This window comes from Symphalangus syndactylus, chromosome 4 (genome assembly GCF_028878055.3).
Source record: "Symphalangus syndactylus isolate Jambi chromosome 4, NHGRI_mSymSyn1-v2.1_pri, whole genome shotgun sequence".
NCBI lineage: Eukaryota > Metazoa > Chordata > Mammalia > Primates > Hylobatidae > Symphalangus > Symphalangus syndactylus.
In genome coordinates, this window is record NC_072426.2 from 65,232,862 (window position 1) to 65,257,549 (window position 24,688).

Genomic DNA, 24,688 nt, shown 5'->3' on the forward strand with positions numbered 1-24,688 from the left:
TGCCTGTAATCTCAGCACTTTGGGAGGTTGAGGCAGGAGGATCACTTGAGCCCAGGAGTTCAAGACCAACCTGGGAAACAGAGTAAGACTCTGTCTCTACAAAAAATAATTTAAAAAAAAAGTAGCCAGATGTGGTGACACACGCCTGTGTCCCAGCTTCTCAGGAGGCTGAGGTACGAGGATTGCTTGAGCCTAGGATTTTGAGGCTGCAATGAGCTGTGATCACGCCACTGCACTCCAGCCTGGCTGACAGAATGAGACTCTGTCTAAAAGAAAATAAAAATAATAATGAAGAGGATAATTCTTACTTCCTGACTTATTGGAAGGATTAAATAAGATAATATAAAAGCACTTAGCACGTTGTGTGATGCTGCATACATGAAGTACCTGGAGTGGCCAAATTCATAGAGATAGAAAGTAGAGAGGAGAGGCCAAGCACGGGGACTCACACCTGTAATCCCAGCACTTTGGGAGGCCGAGGCAAGTGGATCACCTTAGGTCAGGAGTTTGAGACCTTCCTGGCCAAAATGGTGAAATCCGGTCTCTACTAAAAAATACAAAAATTAGCTGGGCATGGTTGTGTGTGCCTGTAGTCCCAGCTACTTGGGGAATATTTTATTTCCCAGTCTCTGAAGTTATCTAATCAGAATAGAGAATACTCCTTGAGGCAGTAGAATTGCTTTCACCTGGGAGGCAAAAGTTGCAATGAGCCAAGATTGCACCCCTGCACTCCAGCCTGGGCAACAGAGTGAGAGTCCATGTCAAAAAAAAAAAAAAAAAAAAAAAGGAAAGTAGAGGGGTGGTAACCAGGTGTCTGGGGAAAAGAGAATGGGGAGTTAGTGTTTAATGCATACAGAGTTCCAGTGTTGCAAGATAAAAAGAGTTCTGGAGATAGGTGATGGCGATGTTTGCAGATCAGTGTGAAAGTACTTAAGGCACTGCACTGTATGCTTAAAAATGATTACGATGATAAATGTTATGGTATAGGTATTTTACCACAATAATTTTTTTAAACACTTAGTGCACTCCCAAACAACTCCTGTTAACCTGCTCCTGCCTCCGTTCCGTTTTGCCCTTGACAAATGGCTGTCCGTAACTGGAGATAGGATCAGGGGTTATCTGAAACTCTCTGAGCTGGGAAACTTGGATAGATCCACAGAACCCTAGTTAGTGGTGCTGGATCCACAGTTGAGAAATGACAAGTACTTAGAGAACATCTAAGTTCCACATATTCATATTATACACAAGAAAACTGAGGTCTGGAGGAATTGAATGATTTGCCTAAAATGACACAGCAAATCAATGGCATAGCTGGAACCAAGACCCAAGATTACTAATTTTGAGTCCAATTTGCTTCTTAAAAAATGTTGGGGGCCAGGTGCAGTGGCTCATGCCTATAATCCCAGCACTTTAGGAGGCTGAGGTGGGCGGATCACCTGAGGTCAGGGGTTCAAGACCAGCCTGGCCAACATGATGAAACCCTGTCTCTACTAAAAAATACAAAAATTAACTGGGCTGATGGTGGGCACCTGTAATCTCAGCTACTCAGGAGGCTGAGGCAGGGAGAATTGCTTGAACATGGGAGGCGGAAGTTGCAGTGAGCCAAGATCAAGCCACTGCACTCTAGACTGGGTGACACAGCGAGACTCTGTCTTGGAATAAAAAAAATATTGGGTTTGCAACTATCTCTGGGGATCATTTGGGCCACTCTGTGACCTGAAGTTGAGCTAAGAGTTTATTCTGGTTAGATAACTTCAGAGACTGGGAAATAAAATATTCCCTTGACAAGCAGTTGTTTTAAATAGCTTATTTGAAGTATAAATGCACACATTTATACCTTTAGTACCTGCACCCATTTAAATTTTCCCATTTGTTAAACCTTAACATATGTATATACCATGAAACTATCACCACAGTCAAAATAATGACAAATCCATCACCCATTTTTAATGTTTTTCTCCATCATACCTCATCACCAGGCCATCAACTGATCTGTGTTCTGTTACTACAAATTAGCTTGCATTTTCTAGAGTAAATGGTATCATACATACTCCATTTTTGTCTCCCTTTTTCAACCAGCATAATTATTTTGAGATTCATCTACATTTTTGCGGGGATCAATAATTCATTTCTTTTTACTGTTGAATAGTAGCCTATTGTTTGGATATGCCATGATCTGTTTATCCATTTCACTTTTGACGTATATTTGGTTTGTTTCCAGTTTGGGGCTATTGCGAATAAAGCCAATATGAACATTCACATAAAGTTTCTATATGGAGATAGAATTCTGTATTAACCATGTGTTTCTGATATTTTGACATTTGAAACCTTGCTGATCTTAAAGACACTGCCTCTCCCAGGGTAAGCCAGTTCCTAAAGGTAACAAGACTCACCTGCCAACATCACTTTTATACGTAAACTAACCAGTCCAGAGCCTGGAATTCCCCACTGCCTCTTTGATCAGACTCTTACACTCTGGGCCACTGTCCACCTTCCCTAATCACCCCAGGGCTGAGTACCAAAAAACTAGGGGCAATCTCTACACCCTGGAGCCAGCTGAAACTATTCAAACTAGCCAGTTCTAAGCTCATTTATTCTTATCCTGCCTCACACATTCCTTCCTGCAGAAACCAGATAAAGGCTCATGTTTTCCCCTGGCTCTTTTTACTCAGGACTGACCTGGTGCTTGCTCATGTGGCCTCTTTGAGTGCCATGCCTCCCATTTCTAGGGAATTGTGAGTAAAACAACTTCCTTCACAACAATCATTTCTGTGTCTGCATGTCTTAACATACCTGATTAAAGCACATCTCAAGTACACTTTTAAACACTCATTTTTCTTGAGTAAATCCTAGGAATGGAATTGCTGGATCATGTAGTAAGTATGTGTTTCAGTTTTTAAGAAACCACCAAACTGTTGCCCAAAGTGCTTGTCCATTTCACATTCTTAGCAAGAGCATATGAAAGTACCAGTTGTTCTACTTCCTTACCAGCCTTTGATATGATTAGTCTTTTTAATTTTAGCCATTCTAAGAGCTACAGTCTCATTAATTTGCATGCCCTTAATGAACAATTTTGTTGAATATTTTTTGTGTGCTAATTTGCCATCCTTTTATCTTTCAGGTGTATCCATAGAAATCCCTTGTATACTTCTTTATTGGGTTGCTTGTTTTCTTATTATTGAAATTTGAAAGTTCTTTCTCTATTCTAGATACAAGTCCTTTATCAGATGTATGTTTTGCAAAGAATTTCCCCCAGTCTCTGGCTTGTCTTCTTGTTCTCTTAACAGTGTGTTTTAGAGAGCAGAAGTTTTACATTTTGATGAAGCCAATTTGTTCTTTTATGGATTTTGGTTTTGGCATCATATCTAGGAAATATTTCCTTGACCCAAGGTCACAAAGATTTTCTCCCCTATTTTCTTCTAGTATACCCAGGATTTGTAAAGATATATCTGGAAGAAGATACCAGGATGGCAAATTAGCACACAAAAAGAATTTTCAACATAATTGTTTATTAAGGGAATGCAAATTAATGAGATTATAACTCTCAGTATGGCTAAAATTAAAAAGACTGATTATACCAAGTGTTGGTGACGAAGTAGAGCAACTGGTACTCTCGTATGCTATTTCTGAGAATATAAAATAGAAGTTGCTGATGCAATGGCAGCCTTTGCCATGGAACTCCAGGCACCCACGTTAGGATCTGAACCGATGATGCTGGCTTCATCTCCAAAGCCAGGAGTTAATGCCCAGTTCTAACCTGGATTTTGAATGCGGAATTTGCCAGCTCTGGTGACTCCTCAGCCTCGATCAAGTAGTGGCCCTTTGATAGGAGTAATGGAAATGAGATCACCTTTACTTGCAGGTGGGTCACCACCACAACCAGTTGTACTAGCTCACAAAGATAAAAGTGGCGCTCCACAAGTTAGAAGTATATATGATGACATTTCTAGCCTGGGACTTGGATCAACACCTTTAACTTCAAGAAGACAGCCAGACATTTCATAATGCAGAGTTCTCTTACTGGAGTTACATTGACTCCTGGAACAGGGCAAAGTATGTTTAGTCCAGCAAATATTGGTCAGCCATGAAAGATGACATTATCTCCTTCCCAGTTGGATTCTTTTTATATTCAAGGAGATTCTTTGACTTCAGAAGATCACCTTGATGACGCTTGGGTGACTGTGTTTGGGTTTTCTCAAGCCTCTGCTTCCTACATATTATTACGATTTGCACAGTATGGGAATATCTTAAAACACGTGATGTCTAACACAGGAAATTGAATGTATATTCATTCTCAGTCTAAACTGCAGGCTTGGAAAGCCTTAACCACAGATGGGAGGATTTTTAGAGAATTCATCATGATTGGTGTAAAACCCTGTATTGACTAAAGCGTAATGGGAAGCACTGACAGACGTGTTTATCATCTCCATCTTTCGCCTTTACACCACCAATCAAAACTTTAGGTACTCCAGCACAACCTAGAAGTACTCCTAGGATTTCTGCCGTGAGACCTCTTGCTACAGCATACTAAGCTTCTACTGGTGATTATCAGGTTATTTCTGACAAATGAAAATCTTGTATCCAAAGCAATGGAGTACATGTCTGGCCAGTAATAGAAGACCAAGGAGGAGGTTGCTACACTAAAACAGAGTTAGCAGAGTGCTGCTGGTTCCTTCGGTTAGTTATATAACCGTTCCTGCAGTATTGGATAGTTATCTCATACTTCTTTTAGGAAGAAGCCTTTTTCATTAAGGATACAGCCTATTTGTGGCTCGCACTTTAAAAGATGCTTGAGATACATTTTAAAGAAAACTAAAAATCCCTGTAAATAGAATTTTGTGCTTTCTGTAACAGTGCATGCTTCAACACGGAAAACTCAGCATTGATTATTGTAAATTAAGTAACTGAAATTCTGGTGAGACTTCATAGTTTTCATGAGAAGGTGGGGGTGAATTTCCTGAAGGGGGACTATAGTTATTTCTACCAAGACACAAAGATTATAATTAGCAATTTGAATTATGGTGTTTTAATTTAGATAGTATTTAATATTTTAATTATCCTTGTTTGTATATGTCATGTCACAGAGTGTCCTCTTGGTGTATTCTAAAACCAACATTCTTTTAAAAAAAACCTACTACTACAGTTTCTTCATAATAAAGATTGTCAATGATTTAAAAAAGAATACAAAATGGGACACTTTGCACAACAGTTTGGTAGTTTCTTAAAAACTTAAACACATATGATCCAGCAATTCCACTCCTAGGATTCACTTAAGAAAAATGAGTGTATAAAAATATACCTGGGATTTGTTTTAACAGTTTTGAAGGCCGGGGGTGGTGGCTCACGTCTGTAATCCCAGCACTTTGGGAGGCTGAGGCGGAGGATCACGAGATAAGGAGATCGAGACCATCCTGGCTAACACGGTGAAACCCTGTCTCAAAAAAAAAAAACAAAAAATTAGCTGGGCGTGGTGGCAGACCCCTGTAGTCCCAGCTGCTCAGGAGGCTGAGGCAGGAGAATGGTGTGAATCTGGGAGGTGGAGCTTGCAGTGAGCTGAGATCACGCCACTGAGCTCCAGCCTGGGTGACAGAGCGAGACTCCGTCTCAAAAAAAAAAAAAAAAATAGTTTTGAAGTTTTAGGTTTTACATTTAGGTCTATGATATATATAGTGTCTATGATACATATTTAGGTCTATGATATATATAGAGTTTTTATCTGGTGCAAGATACCCATTGAAGTTTGTTTCCTTCTTTGATATCTAATTGTTCTAGAACCACTTGTTGAAAAGCTTATTTTTTCCCCATAGAATTGCCTTTGTACCTTTGTCAAAAATCAGTTGTCTATATAATATTAGTGTGGGTATGTTTCTGGATTCTCTGGTCTGTCCCAATGATCTATTTGCCCATCTTTTCTCTGTTAATTCCATGCTGTCTGGATTATGATAAATGCATAAGGCATGACGTCAGATAGTGTTAGTTCTCTAACTTGGCTCTTCTTTTTCAAAATCGTTGTGGCTATTCTAGGTTCTCTCCAATTAATGAGCATTTTAATATCATTTAACAAGCATTTAATAATATCTTGTCAATTTCTACAAAAAAAAAAGCCTTCTGGAATGTTTATAGGAATACATCAATTTAGGCAAAAATGATATTTTAGCAATATTAGTTTTTCCAACCTAAGAATGTGGCATATATCTCTCCATTTATTTAGGACTTCTTTAACTTTTTAAGCCATATTTTATACTCTCAGTGTACATATAGTACATATCTTTTGTGAAATTTATCCTTAAGTATTTCAAGTTTTTGATGCTATATGAATGGTATTTTTTTCTTAATTTCAATTTTCAATTGTAAAAAAACCTTGTTACTTCAAACTTGAACGCTGTGTTTCCATAGGGAACAGTAAAACAATAGTTCCCCTCTTCTGTTTTGGCTCCTATCTCTCTAAAGAAGTTCTACAAATGGATTTTCCTCTCGGCCTTTCAAACTAAATGCCAAGAGTCCTATAATGAGGCTGAAAATGTGACCATATCGCCCAGAAGGAGCTAACTGTGCTGTCCTCTTTTGCAAAAGCAGCTGAATAAATTGAGTATATTAGAGACACAAATTTCTAGGACTTGTAAGGATTCTGTCAAAAATGTGTAACAGGGATGAATTACTCTTGCCTTGAGAACTTCAACTTTTGCACTTCCTGACTTTGCTATGGCTAAAATTGAAATACCAAAGTGGTATTCCCCAAAGTGTTTGAATTTAATAGCATTAATGACTAGGCCCCTACAAGTCTATAAATTCTTATTTGAAAAGTCAGCTATTCTATTTGTACTTTCTGGGAGTGCTTGGCTTTTAGTTTCCTACCTGTAAACTTTTCAAAAAGCAAAAAACCTCACCTCAGACATCAAGTCCTTGTAAGGAGTGAGTGAGCAACCCTACCTCCCTAAAGAAACAGCTATACTCAGGAGAAGTCTCGTGGTTTAAATTTAGCTGGGTCTTATCTCCTTCTATTCCAATTATCTATTATGCTCTCAGAGCCATGGGGAAACATGTTCTGGTAAACTCCTTCACCATAAAATATTAAGAACAGAGAGCAAGTTAACACTTCTAAGACCATCCGCATTTCAAAAGACAGTAATTCTACTGTACAGGCATTCATGGTAATGGTGGGTTTCAGGCATTGTGGGAAGGAGAGACAGAACAGCAAGAGAACCTTTCAGCATCCCCTGTGATGTCATCGTTAGTCATGCCTTTTAGATGATCTGGTCCAACCTTCACCTCTGACTTTGTGAACGCTGGGCTCTACCTCCTGAAATACACTATTAACACACACAAGACTTTTCTGTCCCTGTGTCTTCAACTATGTGACAGTGGATCATGGATTTTGTTTTGTTTTGTTTTGTTTTACTTTCCACACAGGAAAGTTGAGAAGATATAAAGATATAAAGTTATAAGGATATAAAGATTTAAAGATATAAGTTGAGAACACAATACTCAAAGTCTCAATAAAGAAAGTTCAAGTCTAGGTTGAGTTGACGTTGTTACCATTATTCAACCCCTTCCTTACCACCCCAGCCTCTTAGGCACTGGCATTATTCGGTAACATTGATTAAGCCTCCACTGTTAAAGCTTTGAAAGTCCCTTATCTTTGAGATTCAATGTTGGGAGCCAGGAAGGACACCCATAGAGACAAGAGGAATGTAGAACCAAGCTCAGCTCTTCTCCTGAATGAGGGATAATGGTTCAAAGTAGATGGATAAGAAATGATATGGGCTAGATAGAATCACTTTAGAAAAGCTTTATGAATCTGATGAGCTCAAACTTAACAATGAAGAAGGAAACAGATGCAGTCTAGCAGAAAAACAAAGGAGGTATATCTGAGGTGCTCAATGATGCTTTCTAGACCCAAAGCACACCAGCACAAATAAATCCCACTCCCTAAAAAAATGCAAGTATTTTGAAGTGTCCACAGCCCTGGAACTGGTTAAGAAAATATCAAATTTGGGTTCAAAGGTACTTTCAAAAATCCTTTCTACAGAATCCAGAACAAACTTGTAACAGGGCAGGGAAAGAACAGCCTCTGGAAATTTCCAGTCCTTCAAAAGCGTAAGACAGCAGCAGGAGACTGTGCATGTTTAAAGGAAGTCTGCCTAAAGCCATGCTTTGTATTCACTCTTCTCTGTGAACATCAAACTGCTGCCATGCCTTTGTTGCAGTTTTGCCAAGGGAAGTTGAGCACAGGCTAACAGCCTCCATGAATTGTCCTTGAGGAGGCGTTGTTGGCATTTGGCAGAAACATTCTCCAACTTCTTCATCCCTGTGGCAGAGCCTGAGCTCAGGCAGGCCCTGGAGCAAGCAGGTGCTTGTCTCTCCCCTGTGCAAGGAGTGAGAAGGTAGCATTGTCACTAAGTAATGCAGCGCATCACATGGTACCTAGGATGATTTCAAGGAATTAAAGCACAATGCCTATATTAGTTATCTGTTCTGCACAAAAAATCGCCCACCAGAATAGCAACATGAACCATCAATTTTTATTATCTCACAGTTTCTGGATGTTAGGAATCTGGGAGCAGCCTAGCTGGGTGGTTCAAGCTCAGGATCTCTTGTGAGATTGCAGTCAAGCTCTTGGCTAGGGCTATAGGTGTGTGAGGCTAAAAGATCTGTTTCCAAGCTCTCTTATGTGATTGTGGGCAAGACTAGTTTCTTGCTGGCTGTTGGCTGAGTGTCTCACTTCCTTGCTATGTGGGCCTTTCCAAAGGCTGCCTGAGCAATTTCATGACATAGCAGCTGGCTTTCCCCTGAGGACATGATCCAAGAGAAAAAGACCAATATGGCAGCCACAGTCTTTTACAATCCATCTTGGAAATGACATGGAAACAATCACTTCTGTTATATTCTATTGGTCATACAGACCAACTCTGGAACAATGTAGAAGGGGAGTGTCAGGAAGCAGGCATCACTGGGGACCCTCTTGGAGGCTGCCTACCACACCTCTCATCTAACAGCGCTAAGAACACAGTTGGCCCCGGCCTTTGATATGATGTATATCAGGTAACACTTTTTAGAGGTACTGCAATGCAGTGGCAAGACTAGCAGACTGCTAGTAAAGAGATTTGGATTCAAGTTCTATTCTGACAATTACAAATGCTCTGTGTCTTTGGGATGCTGCTTAACCTTTTTGCACATCTGTTAGCTCATCTGTAAAAGGAGACTATTGTCATTAATGGCTTCAAGGATGTCTCTCAACTCTCAAATTCCATCTCTTCATTCCTATTTCTTAATTGCCATTAAGAAATATGCCATTTCAGGCATGAAAGTTATGAAGGTGATTTTGTTTTACAAAATGGGCAATTTTCCAATGAGTTTCCCTTGTTTTAAAGTAATAAACCAACTGGAGAAACGGCACCCTAGAGTTTCTTGAAGCTTATTTCTTTTCCATTCATTATTCATACTTTAGTAACTACACCTCACAATAACATACTGTTATTTGTATGATGCTTTAAAGTGTAGTATACATGTTTTATATATGCAAGTGAATTCATCTGTAAACCACATTAGGAAGGTATTAGGCTCGGAAAGCCTTCCAGCTTCATTTTCCCATTACCTAATGGCTGATGTTTGCATGGGTGGCAATTTGGCCAGAACTACAATAGCCTTCTAATAAAGACACTCCCAGGCACATGGCCCAAATAGATGGGTGAAAAAGTCTCCCTCCTGTCTAAAATCTCTAAGTCTAAGTGAGGCACAATGACACATACCTGTAGTCCCAGCTACTTGGGAGCCTGAGCTGGAAGGATCACTCACTATGTTGCCCAGAAGTTTGAGTCCAGCAGGGGCAACATAGTGAGACCCTGTCTGTAAAATTAATTAGTTTAATTAAATAAAAAATAAATTTCTAAGTCTGAAGAGACAGCTGCAGTGGCCTACCATATATAGAGTAGACTAGCAATGGAATGAACAGTGAACTTTTCATCTCCTGTACTAGCCTAGAGTGGGCTAAGGACAGGGGACAACCTCTTGGGAGATTGAACTTCTAAGATGAGAATAGGAAAGCCACCCAGATGCTTATCGTTTAATTCCTTGAACAAGATGAACAGGCTACCGCCCCAGGACCTTTGTACTTGCCCTGCCTGGGAATCACTTAGGTTCAGTTCAAGGATCACATTTTCAGATTAGCCTTCTCTAGCCACCAATCTTTCTTTTTTTTTTTCTAGTCTTAGGTATTCTTTTTTTTTTTATTGTACTTTAAGTTTTAGGGTACATGTGCACAATGTGCAGGCTTGTTACATATGTATCCATGTGCCATGTTGGTGTCCTGCACCCATTAACTCGTCATTTAGCATTAGGTATATCTCCTAATGCTGTCCCTCCCCCCTCCCCCAACCCCACAACAGTCCCCAGAGTGTGATGTTCCCCTTCCTGTGTCCAAGTGTTCTCATTGTTCAATTCCCACCTGTGAGTGAGAACATGCGGTGTTTGCTGTTTTGTCCTTGCGATAGTTTGCTGAGAATGATGGTTTCCAGTTTCATCCATGTCCCTACAAAGGACATGAACTCATCCATTTTTATGGCTGCATAGTATTCCATAGTGTATATGTGCCATATTTTCTTAATCCAGTCTATCATTGTTGGACATTTGGGTTGATTCCAAGTCTTTGCTATTGTGAATAGTGCCGCAATAAACATACGTGTGCATGTGTCTTTATAGCAGCATGATTTATAGTCCTTTGGGTATATACCCAGTAATGGGATGGCTGGGTCAAATGGTATTTCTAGTTCTAGATCCCTGAGGAATCGCCACACTGACTTCCACAATGGTTGAACTAGTTTACAGTCCCACCAACAGTGTAAAAGTGTTCCTATTTCTCCACATCCTCTCCAGCACCTGTTGTTTCCTGACTTTTTAATGATGGCCATTCTAACTGGTGTGAGATGGTATCTCATTGTGGTTTTGATTTGCATTTCTCTGATGGCCAGTGATGATGAGCATTTTTTCATGTGTTTTTTGGCTGCATAAATGTCTTCTTTTGAGAAGTGTCTGTTCATGTCCTTTGCCCACTTTTTGATGGGGTTGTTTGTTTTTTTCTTGTAAATTTGTTTGAGTTCATTGTAGATTCTGGATATTAGCCCTTTGTCAGATGAGTAGGTTGCAAAAATTTTCTCCCATTTTGTAGGTTGCCTGTTCACTCTGATGGTAGTTTCTTTTGCTGTGCAGAAGCTCTTTAGTTTAATTAGATCCCATTTGTCAATTTTGGCTTTTGTTGCCATTGCTTTTGGTGTTTTAGACATGAAGTCCTTGCCCATGCCTATGTCCTGAATGGTATTGCCTAGGTTTTCTTCTAGGGTTTTTATGGTCTTAGGTCTAACATATAAGTCTTTAATCCATCTTGAATTAATTTTCGTATAAGATGTAAGGAAGTGATCCAGTTTCAGCTTTCTACATATGGCTAGCCAGTTATCCCAGCACCATTTATTAAATAGGGAATCCTTTCCCTATTGCTTGTTTTTGTCAGGTTTGTCAAAGATCAGATAGTTGTAGATATGCGGCATCATTTCTGAGGGCTCTGTTCTGTTCCATTGATCTGTGTCTCTGTTGTGGTACCAGTACCATGCTGTTTTGGTTACTGTAGCCTTGTAGTATAGTTTGAAGTCAGGTAGCGTGATGCCTCCAGCTTTGTTCTTTTTCTAGCCACCAATCTTAAATGATATCCTCTCCCCTACAGGCATTGTCTACCATACCCTATTTTACTATCTTGGTAGCCCTATCTAAAATCATCTTACTGGTGTACCTGTTCCAAGAGTTCACCTCCAATAGAGTGTAAGCTGTCTGAGAGAGGTAACCCCATCTATCCTGGTTACTGCCACATCTCCAGTGCCTGCAATAGTTCTTGGTATAGAGTGGGCACTCAATAAATATTTGTTAAATGGATGAATGAATTGGTCAGTCTGAAAAAGCTTGTAGTTTGATGGATGTAAGTTTCAGGAGACACTTAGATAGTAGTGGAAAAGAATATTAAATGGACCTATTTTCTGTTCCCTTGGAATGGGCAAGTAGGGGTGAAATCTGAGAACAAAGAGACTTCTGTATCCCACATAATTAAGATAACCCCCAACAACTGGGAGCAGACACCTCCCTCAGGGATTCTAGGGGGAAAGCCACTGCTATCAGAACCAGTTGTGTCCCAGGAAGAAAAGAAGAGAGAATAATATTTGTGGACTATTTGGGACCACTCAATGGATGCCATGCTCATTGTGACACGGGATACTCTTCCCTGGGGACAGGAAGTGTGCCTTCCCCTTCTTGAAGCCAAGGGAAGCTTGCATTGAAGAGAAGAGTGCTGGCAAAAGTGGAAGACTGGTACCTCTTTGGCTGGGCGGATGTCTGCTTAGGGAGCAAACCAACAGTTCAGTTCCTGAGCTTTGTTAACCTGGGGAAAAGCGAATAAGAGAAAAATGGCAGAGTAAAGCAAAGAGAAGTGGCCAGGAAGCCAACTGTACTTACACTGCATGGCATGGCAAGGATGGCGGTGATTCCCACATAGACCATAGACAGGCTGGTGCCATCTTGAGAGTTCTCCAGCAGCTGACAAAGCTCCCAAGTTTCTCAAAGGATGCACTTGTATGTGTAAGGTTGGAAGAGTATTGCTGGGAATGGGACAAGTTGAATAGGAGCCTGACCTCTCACCTCCAGGAACTGTCCGCACCCTGGTCTGGCACCCAAGATCCACATGTGGATGCTGTCACACAAGACATGCTAAGAATGTGTCAGTGTTAGTGCAAGATGCAAAAAACAGAAAACAAAAACCACCCAGAGAGGATTCGCCCAATTCCTCTCCACTGATCCAGACCCACCAAGGAGCAAGATTTTGAATGGAGGTGGAGGTGGAGGACATAGAAGCAGAACGTTTTCTGTACCCATGGGGTATACCCTGAGCCATCGCCCAGCCTGCACCAGAGAAAAGGAAGAGATTAGATTTAAGTTGGATACAAATTCGGGTTTTCAACTGGCCCAGACTTTGTGTAACTCCAAGTGACCAGAAGTTTATAGGATCTTGCTCAGGTATCATTAAGGAACAGGAAAATGGTATTTGACAGGGCATGGTTGAAGGCCATAACTGGAAAAATTAGACAAATGAAACCATTTCATGTTTTCATCACTGAGTTCAAACTATCCAGTCTCCTAACTAGAGCAGAAAAAAGGCAGTTTGCTGAACGTTTAGCAAGAGAGTTCTTCAGGCATTTGATTTATCTTTGGGTGAACTTTGCTGGCTTTTATCAGAGGCCGAGGTGACAAGACAGTTTATAAAAAGCAAGACTCAAGACACACTCTTGGTGCTGTAGACTCAGTTGCCTTTCTTCTTCCACGCTCCATCCTCCTCCCCACCTCCAATTTTGTAAGAGTCAAGAAAGAAAAGGATTAAAAATTTATTTTTTGAAAGTCATTTTTCTGCAGCTTCGAAGGACTTTTTAGACCTTTGGACAAATCATTTTTAAAATTTCAAGGATACTTTTTAATAAAACTGAGTGATTGAAAAGAAAAACACCACCCTCATTTCCTCCTTCCTTGATAAATAAATCACCTTAATAAAGAAATCACCTGTGAGATTGTTTCTCAGTGGGTGCACAACCTAGGAAGGCATGTCCTGTGGCTGTTGAAAACTAGATTAAAAGAAAATGCACTGAAATTCACGTTAAGAATAACCTCTGTTTTTGATTAACGGGTACAAATATACACTTAGATAAAAAAAATAAGATCTAGTGTTCAATAGATCAGTCAACATTATCAATTGTATATTTCAAACTAGGGGCCAGTCGTGGTGGCTCACTCCTGTAATCCTAGCACTTTGGCAGGCCAAGGCGAGTGGATCACTTGAGGTCAGGAGTTCAAGATGAGCCTGGCCAACAAAGTGAAACCCCATCACTACTAAAAATACAAAAATTAACTGAGCGTAATGGTGCATACCTGTAATTCCAGCTACTTGGGAGGCTGAGGCACAAGAATCACTTGAGCCTGGGAAGCAGAAGTTGCAGTGAACTGAGATCATGCCACTTCACTTCTAGCCTGACTCAGTCTCAAATAAAAAATTAAAAAGTGTAAAAAAGCTAGAAAGGCATAATTCAGATGTTCCTAGCATATAGAAAACATAAATATTTAACGTAATGGACATCCCAATTACCCTGATTTGATTATATGGATGTATCAGATTATCACATGTGCTACAAAACTATGTACAGCTATTATGTATCAACAACAAAAAAATTAATTCATTTTTTAAAAAAAGAATTTTGATCAGAAGAAACACATTTCAGGTGCTGATAGCTGGAGAAGAAAGCTACTTTGGAAAGGGATGACAATAAATAAGTTAAAAGTTAAGTATATAGCTTTGGGTTTCACATAATCTCTTTTTAAAAGGAAGATACATTTCCCGAATGATTAAAAAACAGGAAACACACTTACTTTTTTAAAAAAGATATTGAATGGCAGTCAACTGGTAAGATTCCTTTCTGCTTGGACTTCTCTAGTCTTTGTTTTAGGTTGTCTCTCCTTTTGCAAATTTTCCTTTCATCTTCCTGATAAAAAGCACTGAATAACAAAATAACACTTACTTAGAAATGTTAGAAAGGTTTGGTGTTTGTGTGTGCATGCGCGCGTGTGTGTGTGTGTGTGTACTTTAGATGTTACAAAAATATGAAGCAAACCAATGCCCTATATTTCTCCTCTCAGTATATTGTAGGATTCAAAGGTGTCATAGCATTGGTGAAATCATTTATTGGTAACAGCGTAAACCCAGGATGTCTTTTTTTTTTTTTTTTTTTTTTTTTTGAGACAGAGTCTTGCTCTTTCGCCCAGGCTGGAGAACCCAGGATGTCTTTATCTCTTTCCTGTAGTTCTCTACAACATGTGCAAAATAGAGCCCAAGATGTAACGGCCTCCTGTCCCTTTCTAGCAGTCAAGGGGTGATTATCTTGTAGAGGGACAGACCTGGGCCCTCTCACTTCTGAGAGCTAAGTGTTTTTCCACCTTTACCCAACTTGGACAACTGTGAAGAACTCAGTATCCTTCCATTATTACGTTTATAGTCATGAAAAAAACTCTTTCCTCACTGACACTGCTCCCCTCCTTCACACAAACCCAATGTTTTCTAGTGATCATTTAGAACAATATAGGCATGTCTTAGTCTGTTTTATGCTGCTGTAATGGTATGCCACAGAGTAATTTATTGGCTCATGATTCTAGAGGCTGGGAAGTCCAAGATCAAGGAGTTGGCATCTGGCAAAGTCCTTCATGTTGTGTCATCCAGTGGTGGAAGGAGCAAGTGAGTGCAAGAAACCTCAAGATGGGGGCCAAACTCACTTTTATAACAAACCCAATCCTGAGTTAACATTACCCATTCATGAGAGCAGAGCCCTCATGAAAACATCTCTCATGAGGCCCCACCACCCAACACTATTGCACTGGGGGTTAGGTTTCCAGTATATGAACCATGACCTCTGTTAATGGATAGAACATAAGGATTCTAATTCTGGCAGATTCTTCACTCTCCAGATATTACTGAACTTGAATTCTGGGGATTGCTAGGGGTATGTGACACAAGGACCTAAAAATTATAAGATTTGAATTATTCATCACAATGATAAAAATTATGACCATCAATTAAGTGCCTACTAGATGTCAGATCATAGAGGTATAGGTATATAATTTTTAATCCTAAAGCTTACTTATAAGGAGGGAATATTTTTTCAGACAAGAAAAACTGAGGCTCCATGAAAGTAGTAATTTGTCTAAGCATGCACAACTAGAAAATGGATGAAATGGGATTCAGTCCTGAGTTTGACTACAGCATGGCATCTTTCCAAAGAAAACTCTTAAGCAGAAGCTGAAATGCAGCAGGACATTTCCTCTGTGCTATGGAGACCTTTTGTGAAACAGTGGGAGTGTGGATCATTCTTTCCCTACATGGGACACCTACATTTTTCTTAAAAGAAACGTGACCAGCTGAATGGCTGATTATTTAAAAATTGGGTCCTTTTCTGTATGATAAAGTGAGGTGGGAGGAAAGAGCAGACTGGCCAATATATCACAGGATTTCCTGACACTCCCCAGAAGCAGAAGACAGGCTGTCCCTGTTTCCTCTGTTCACTGAAGCCAGCCTTGGTTCTCTCCGGCCACTGTCTGACATTATCAGTGTTCACACACATCAGCCTCAAAGGCTGTTCTACATAACAGAGCACCTTACCTCTCTCTTCCTGGAGAAATTATTTTTCTTTTCTTCAGTAAAGGAAACTCCATAATCTAAAGAGGCCATTTTTCATCTGGATCATCAAGCAGTGGCTCTGAAGGTGTGTTTAAGTTCACTCTTAGGTGTGCTTGCCAAGCACACGATCTAGGTGTTGGCAGAGCACAGGGTCATTCAAGTGCATAATTCACAAGACCCTAGCTGCCAGCCAGCGGGACCTGGAGAACCAGGCAGGAAGCGCAGTTGATATAATGAGCATAGTTAACCCTTCAGAAACACGAGATACAACAACATTTTCAAAAGTCTTCGACATGTCAAATTTTTGTGCTGTGCCCAATGTTGATCTTCATTTACTATTTATCTACTATCTTTAAATTGCCTGGAGCATTAAAGCTCAGAACTTTAAGGATGTCAGTAAATGTACCATTGCTTCTCATCACACTTGGCATAAAAGTTTATGAGGCCTCAATGTTTTGGCCCATGCCTGTTCTTCCTGACCCATGCACCATCACTCAATTCTCATTCTCTCCATTCTAGTCCCAATGGCTTTCTTATCCCCAGTCACCCTCCCGCCCACCCTCTGAATAAGACCGTCATCAGTCTCTAGCATATATTCTGCTTTATCTTTCTTCACTGCATTGACCACTCATTGTTTACCATTGTCTTCACCACCAGAAGGCTATCCCTGTGAGGATAGCGAATTCGTTTTGTTCCCTGCCATAATTGAATACCTAATAGTTATCGAATAAATTAAAAATTCATGATGAATTAATGAATGAAGTGTAGATCTGGAAAAGATGGTTGTATTCAATCAGCAAGTCCATCAAATTCTGCAGAGTATTTAACTTTTCCCATGTTTGCTGTGCCAGGGTCTGCACAGCCCTCAGGCATCCTAGGTTGCCAGGGCCCTTCCAAGGAAAAGGGTGCTTCTCTTAGACAAAGATGAGCTCCTCTCCCAGTCTGGGTCATCATCTGGTTTCCATGGCAACCCATATAAAGTGCCTCTGACCCTAAGCAATTTATAGGACATAAAGTATTCCACACTCATAAAACAGTAAACAACAACAAAAAGAAAAAACACCTAAGCTCCCTAAATTACTATTTTGGAAGATAATTTATTAGTATTCAAAAAGCTTTAAGGGATATTTTTCATAAACAGGCTATATCTGATAGCAATGGTTGATTGTGTTATGTAAGTGCAGCTCTCTGCTAGCCATGGAAAATGTAGATTTTATGCTAGTAAAGAGACTACTCGTTGTGATTATCTACATACATCCATGCTTTATACAAAAACCCAAATTAAATTAAGAGTAACATTTTCCAATGCTAGTTTGTTTCTGTCCTAAATACAGCAGTGTTGAAAAGACTTTATTCTACATTCAATATTTCGCAGCACTGGTTGCTTTTTGCCGGGTAGTAAGTTGGGACTTCAGAACAAGGAAATAAATAGACTCGCTCCTGAAAGGTGGAGAGGAAGGTGGGACTCCCAGGGGAAGCTGGCCTTTGTGTTTGATGAATGAGTCTTTTTCAAATATTTCTGTTGTTTGGTTTTTTAAAGAAAACAGAGACACTCTCCAATCTGTTCCCAAGCTCATTGTGTGAAATTTGCCTCGTTTGGGAACTTCATTATTTTCCTGGCTGTGAAATATTGAGTCAGTGGGTTTTACAGGAATGCACTGTCTGGAGACATTCTGAGGGGAGGCTCTTTGACAACATCCCCCATACGAAGGCAAAGGATGGGTGCACAGTAAATAAGTCCAAAGTCAGTGATATAGAGAGGACAAAGGCAGTAGTGAATGGACATGATGGTCAAAAGACCCTCACTGCTTCTGATTCTATATAAATAATCTCCACTACCTCTACTGTTTATAGAGCAAAAGATTTAAGTTGCTGCCATTCATTTCTATTCTGAGTTGACTAGAAGTTTCCAAATCCAAATAAGTGCCCTATAAACTTGAAGAAAAGTCTGCATGGATTGAAAGTTAGAAACCTACAAAATAGTACTATGTGTAGCTGTGAGATATCCTCCCTGGAACTGTCTTATGAGTGAAGGGGCCCACATCCTATGGGTGCTCTGGCTGTGACATACCCTTGAACGCATGCCCAGTTGGGCCTTTTCTGTTCAGGGATGTGTTCTGCCCAATAATGCCAAATAGAAAAGCAAATTCCAATGTTGTTTTCTAAACACTCTATTTTCTCTAAATGGCATCAGCAAAACTAAGCCTTACTAACCCATAGGGGACACCTAAAAGCTTAGATTGGTAGGATCAATCTGCCAAGAGCAAAGAAGGCATCAAGCACTTAATTCACTCAAAGACATAATCAGAATTATCTTCAGCCAAATTAGGTACTCCTGGAATGTGAGTGCTCAGAGCGAATGGGTTTGTGATGACATTGTCATCATGATCATCATCATCTTCATCATCAGCTTACAACGAATTTATAACACCAAAATACATGGCTCTGATAACAAAAGCAACAGGAACATTTTTATTGAAAAACTCTCATACATAGGGAATATAGCATGGCTAGAAGGGACTCCATTAGTCTAGATATTTATAAAGTCTTCATGAAATTTTTAAAAATAAATGATCCTAATAAAAAGCATTGGAAACACCTAAAATTTTAAAAATTGAAAATGTTTAATTTCCAAATTACAATAAATGTTTTTAAACGTTAATATTGTTTTTCTTTCAATAATAATGATGATCGGCTGGGCACGGTGGCTCATGCCTGTAATCCCAGCACTTTGGGAGGCTGAGGCAGATGGATCACCTGAGGTTGGGAGTTCGAGACCAGCCTGACTGACATGGAGAAACTCTGCCTCTATTAAAAACACAAAATTAGACGGGCGTGGTGGTGCATGCCAGGAGGATGAGGCAGGAGAATCACTTGAACCCGGAAGGCGGAGGTTGCAGTGAGCTAAGATTGCGCCATTGCACTCCAGCCTGGATAACAAGAGCAAAACTCCATCTCAAATAAATAAATAAATAAATAAATAAATAAATAAATAAAATGATGATGGACACCATAATCAAAAATCATAGCAAAAAGCTAGAAGTTACTGAAACCTTCCTGCAACCTAGGAACTGTAGGGAGGAATTTACACACATTGTCTTAATTTCATCCTCACAACATCCTCTGAGGTTGGGGCCATTACTATCCCCATTTAAACAAAGAAGAAACTGAGGCTTAGACATGGCAAATAGCTTGACAGAGATCATACAATTCATATGTGATGAAACCAAAAATTAAGCCCCGAACCTTGGCTATTATACTGAGAGTGTAATTCACACAGGGTAGCACAGAAAAGAAGATAATAAATTTGAAATTCTTGGTTTCTATTGAGACAGCAACCATTTAAATGGGGACTATGGGCTTTTTCTGTCTTGCCCCATCATGGTGGAAAAGGAGAAGAGATTTACAGGAAACGCTGTCAAATAATTTGTCACTCCTGGAGGAACCATTTTCCTATGACCACTATGCCAAGAGGATATTCTTTCATGTCCAAATTCATAGAGACAAGATAGACTGCTCTGGGATTCCGAAGGGAGAAAGCATCTCAGTAACAATTCTGAGAAGCAGTTTGTGTAGTCCCTAAGAGCACAAAAACCAGAGCCAAATTCTCTGGGTTCGGGTCTTGACCACAGTGCATCCTAGCTGAGTTACCTTAGAAAATTTGCTTAGCCTCTCTGTGACTCCATTTTCCAATCTGCAGAACTGAGACAATAATAGTACCTATTTTACTGAGCCATTGTGAGATTAAATGAGTTAACATCTGTCCAGTGGTTAAACATGCTTAGCGCATAGTAAGACTATATAGGTGTTGGTCATCACTATTACCAACGTTGAAATAACCTGTTGAAGATCTGAAGGACACAGTTGACCAGAGACATCAGCATTGTTCACAATTCCCTCCCTGTGCACAAGTTCAAACTCAGGCACTCCATGTATTTTGTTTTTACAGGTGTTTGGAATCTGCTTTTCACTTCTGTTTTCTCTCTTTGATCTGATACTTCAGACCTGCTCTTGACTGTCTGGCTCATTCTTAAGTGAACCGTGGACTGTTCCTTTGTTTTGTACCCAGAATTATAAGTTTCAATGAAGTTATTAACAAGACAATTCCCATAAGCATAACACTCTAAAGCAGGGGTCCCCAACCCCCAGGCCATGGACTGGTACTGGTTTGTGGCCTGTTAGGAACCAGGCTGCACAGCAGGGGTGAGTGGCAGGCCAGCAAGCAAAGTTTCATCTGTATTTGCAGCCGCTCCCTATCACCCTCATTACCTCCTGAGCTCCACCTCCTGTCAGATCACTGGTGGTATTAGATTCTCATAGGAGTGCTAACCCTATTGTGAACTGAGCATGTGAGGGACATAGGTTGCATGCTCCTTATGAGAATCTAATGCCCGATAATCCGTCACCGTCCCCTATCACCCCCAAATGGGACCATCTAGTTTCAGTAAAACAAGCTCAGGGTTCCCACTGATTCTACATGATGGTGAGTTGTATAATTTTTCATTATATATTACGATGTAATAATAATAGAAATAAAGTGCACAATCAACATAATGCACTTGAATCATCCTCAAAACCACCCCCTGACCCTCGTCCGTGTAAAAATTGTCTCCCACAAAACTGGTCTCTGGTGCCAAAAAAGTTGGGGACATCTGCTCTAAAGTTACCAAGACTTCTTAGATGATATCATAATAGTTACAGAATCTAAGACTTCCACTTCTAAAGAGATCATCTGGTTCAATCCTCTACCTAAAAGATGGTTCAACTTTATACAATAAAATATTTCCTAGACACTTAAAGTAGAAACTGATTCTAAAACTGGAATCGTTCCTAGATAATTCTAGAACTTCAAAAGCTTAAAATCCTGCCTGGTCCATAGGAAATGCTTAACAGTTATCAACTACCTTTTTAATAAGACTGCTAGTATTAGTTTGAGTAACCCAAATCTTTTTCCTCCAAAGACTGTGACTTCAAAAAAAGTCACGTTGCCTTTTAAATGTCCAAATTGCAAAGTCCAAGCTACATCTCTTTGCCATAAGTTTATCAATTTCCATGTGCCCCTCAGGCATTTCTGAATTTCCCATGGGGCTGTCTTGTACCCTCAGGAACATGTGCCTTGTGACACCTGCCATGTTCTCTTCCATCATGGAAATGCACCATTCTAATTCCAGTCGATCTCTGTGATGACACTGTCAAGTCTACTGTCTCCTGACTTCTGGAGAAGGGGCTCAAGTCTCAGCAGGGGTAAGACAAGGGCTTCATTGTGCATGGAGACAAGCTTTTCTGGAAGTTTTATGGAATGGCAATAGGACATGGAGTATGAGTTATCATTATTACCCCTGCCCAGTATCACTCAGAGACCACAAATGCAGGCCCTTCTATGTCTGTCTAGCTCTTGGCTTGCTGCCTTGCCACCTGGGCAGCTTGTCCTTCACCAAAAGGTGTGTCCCAGGTATCTCTGCACATCTCAGCATCCACACCAACCACACCAGACCCTAGGGGAGAGGAGAGTATTTTTCCCATCCAAACTATGTGCACATATGTGCATGCATGTGGACACACACACACACACACACAAGTCTAAAGCTATACCTTGAAACCCCATTTCCTGTCACAGAAGAGGATTAACCAAGAAAGGCTTTGGGCTACCAAAAACTGAAAGTGGCAAGGAAGGATTCCCACCCAGAGGCTTCAGAGGGAGCATAACCCTCTCAACAACTTACTTTCAGACTTCTAGCCTCCAGAACTATGAGAAAATAAATGTCTCTTGTTTTAAGCAACTCAGTTTATGGTATTTTGTTATGGCAGTCCTCAGGAAACTAATCGAGGAACTACAGACTTTTTAAAATTTTTACTGATTTATTCATTTCAATAGATTGTGGGGGAGCAGGTGGTGTTTTGTTACATGAATAAGTTGTTTAGTGGTGATTTGTGATATTTTGGTGCACCCATCACTGGAACAGTGTATAGTATACCCAATGTGTAGTGTTTTTGTTGTTGTTGTTGTTGTTGTTTTTGGAGATGGAGTCTCATTCTGTCACCCAGGCTGGAGTGCAGTGGCATGAGCTCACCTCACTGCAACCTCTGCCTCCTGGGTTCAACTGATTCTCTTGCCTCAGCCTTCCAAGCAGATGGATTACAGGTGCACCACCATGCCTGGCTAATTTTTTTTTTTTTTTTATTTTCAGTAGAGACAAGGTCTCACTATGTTGGCCAGCATGGTCTCAAACTCCTGACCTCAGGTGATTTGCCCACCTTGGCCTCCCAAAGTGCTGGGATTACAGGCATGAGCCACCACACCCAGCCCAATGTGTAGTCTTTTATCCTTCACGCCCCTTCCATCCATTTCCCCAGTCTCCAAAGTCCACTGAATCATTCATATGCCTTTGCATCCCTATAGCTTAGGTCCTTATAGTTTAGCATCCTTATAGCTTAGCTCCCACTTATCAGTGAGAACATACAATGTTTGGTTTTCCATTCCTGAGTTACTTCACTTAGAATAATGATCTCCAGTTCCATCCAGGTAGCTGTGAATGCCATTATTTCACTCCTTTTTATGGCTGACTGGTATTCCATGGTGTGTGTGTGTGTGTGTGTGTGTGTGTATGGTTTTTCATTCCTGAGTTACTTCAATTAGAATTATAGTCTCCAATCTTATCCAGGTTGCTGCAAATGCCATTAATTCATTCTTTTTTTGAGTAGTATTCCATTGTGTACGGAATTGGTGGGTTCTTGGTCTCACTGACTTCAAGAATGAAGCCACGGACCCTTGCAGTGAGTGTGACAGTCCTTAAAGATGGTGTGTCCAGAGTTTGTTCCTTCTGATGTTCAGACGTGTTTGGAGTTTCTTCCTTCTAGTGGGTTCATGGTCTTGCTAGCTTCAGGAGTGAAGCTGCAGACCTTCGCGGTGAGTGTTACAGTTCTTAAGGTGGCGCATCTGGAGTTGTTCGTTCCTCCCGTCCGGAGTTGTTCATGCCTCCTTGTGGGTTCGTGGTCTCGCTGACCTCAGCAGTAAAGCCACAGTGCAGACCCAAAGAGTAAGCAGCAGCAATATTTATTGCAAAGAGTGAAAGAATAAAGCTTCCACAGTGTGGAAGGGGACCCAAGAGGGTTGCCACTGCTGGCTCGGGCAGCCTGCTTTTATTCCCTTATCTGGCCCCACCCACATCCTGCTGATTGGTCCATTTTACAGAGAGCTGATTGGTCTGTTTTGACAGGGTGTTGATTGGTGATTTTACAATCCCTGAGCTAGACACAGAGTGCTGATTGGGGCATTTACAATCCTCTAGCTAGACATAAAAGTTCTCCAAGTCCCCACTAGATTAGCTAGACACAGAGCACTGATTGGTGCATTTACAAACCCTTGGCTAGACATAGAGTGCTGATTGGTGCATCCACAAACCCTGAGCTAGACACAGAGTGCTGATTGGTGCATTTACAATCCTCCAGCTAGACATAAAAGTTCTCCAAGTCCCCACCTGGCTCAGGAGCCCAGCTGGCTTTGCCTACTGGGTCCTGCACCAGAGCTGTGGGCAGAGCTGCCTGCCAGTCCTGCGCCACACACCCACGCTCCTTGGCCCTTGGGCGGTTGATGGGACCGGGCACTGTGGAGCAGGGGGTGGCACCTGTCAGGGAGGCTCAAGCCACGCAAGAGCCCATGGGGCAGGGGAGGCTCAGGCATGGCGAGCTGCAGGTCCCAAGCCCTACCCCATGGGGAGGTGGCTGAGGCCCGGCGAGAATTTGAGCGCAGCGCAGGCCGGCTGGCAGTGCTGGGTGACCTGATGCACCCTCCACAGCTGCTGGCCCGGGTGCTAAGTCCCTCACTGCCCGGGGCCAGTGGCACCAGCCGGCTGCTCCGAGTGTGGGGCCTGCTGAGCCTGCACCCACCATGTGCAGCCCCAATTCCCGCCCGCGCCTCTCCCTCCATACCTCCCCACAAGCACAGGGAGCCGGCTTAGGCCTTGGCCAGCCCAGAGAGGGGCTCCCACAGTGCAGCAGTGGGCTAAAGGTCTCCTCAAGCATGGCCAGAGTGGACACCAAGGCTGAGGAGGCACTGAGAGCAATCGAGGGCTGCTAGCACGTTGTCATCTCTCACCATCATATATATATATATATATACACAATTTCTTTGTCATATATATCACATATATCTTTGTGTCATATATATCTTTATCATATATATATAATATATATATCTATCACAATTTCTTTATCCACTCGTTGATCAGTGGGCATTTAGGCTGGTTCCATATTTTTGCAATTGTGAATTGTGTTGCTATAAACATGCACACGCAAGTATCTTTTTCATATAATGACTTCTTTTCCTCTGGATACCCAGTAATGGGATTGCTGGATCAAATGGTAGAACTACAGACATTTTTTGACCTGTGATATATGTAGATCTGTATAATAAAGATATTCTACTACTTTTACAAATGTCTA

The 24,688-nt window shown here is 41.0% G+C and overlaps 1 protein-coding gene and 1 pseudogene across 2 annotated transcripts in view; both read left to right on the forward strand.

Moving 5' to 3' along the window:
- The window catches only part of KIAA1217 (KIAA1217 ortholog), an 888,358-nt gene that overhangs the window by 486,740 nt on the left and 376,930 nt on the right, over positions 1-24,688 (forward strand). The window lies entirely within an intron of this gene.
- On the forward strand, positions 3,728-4,911 carry LOC129480090 (nucleoporin NUP35-like; annotated as a pseudogene).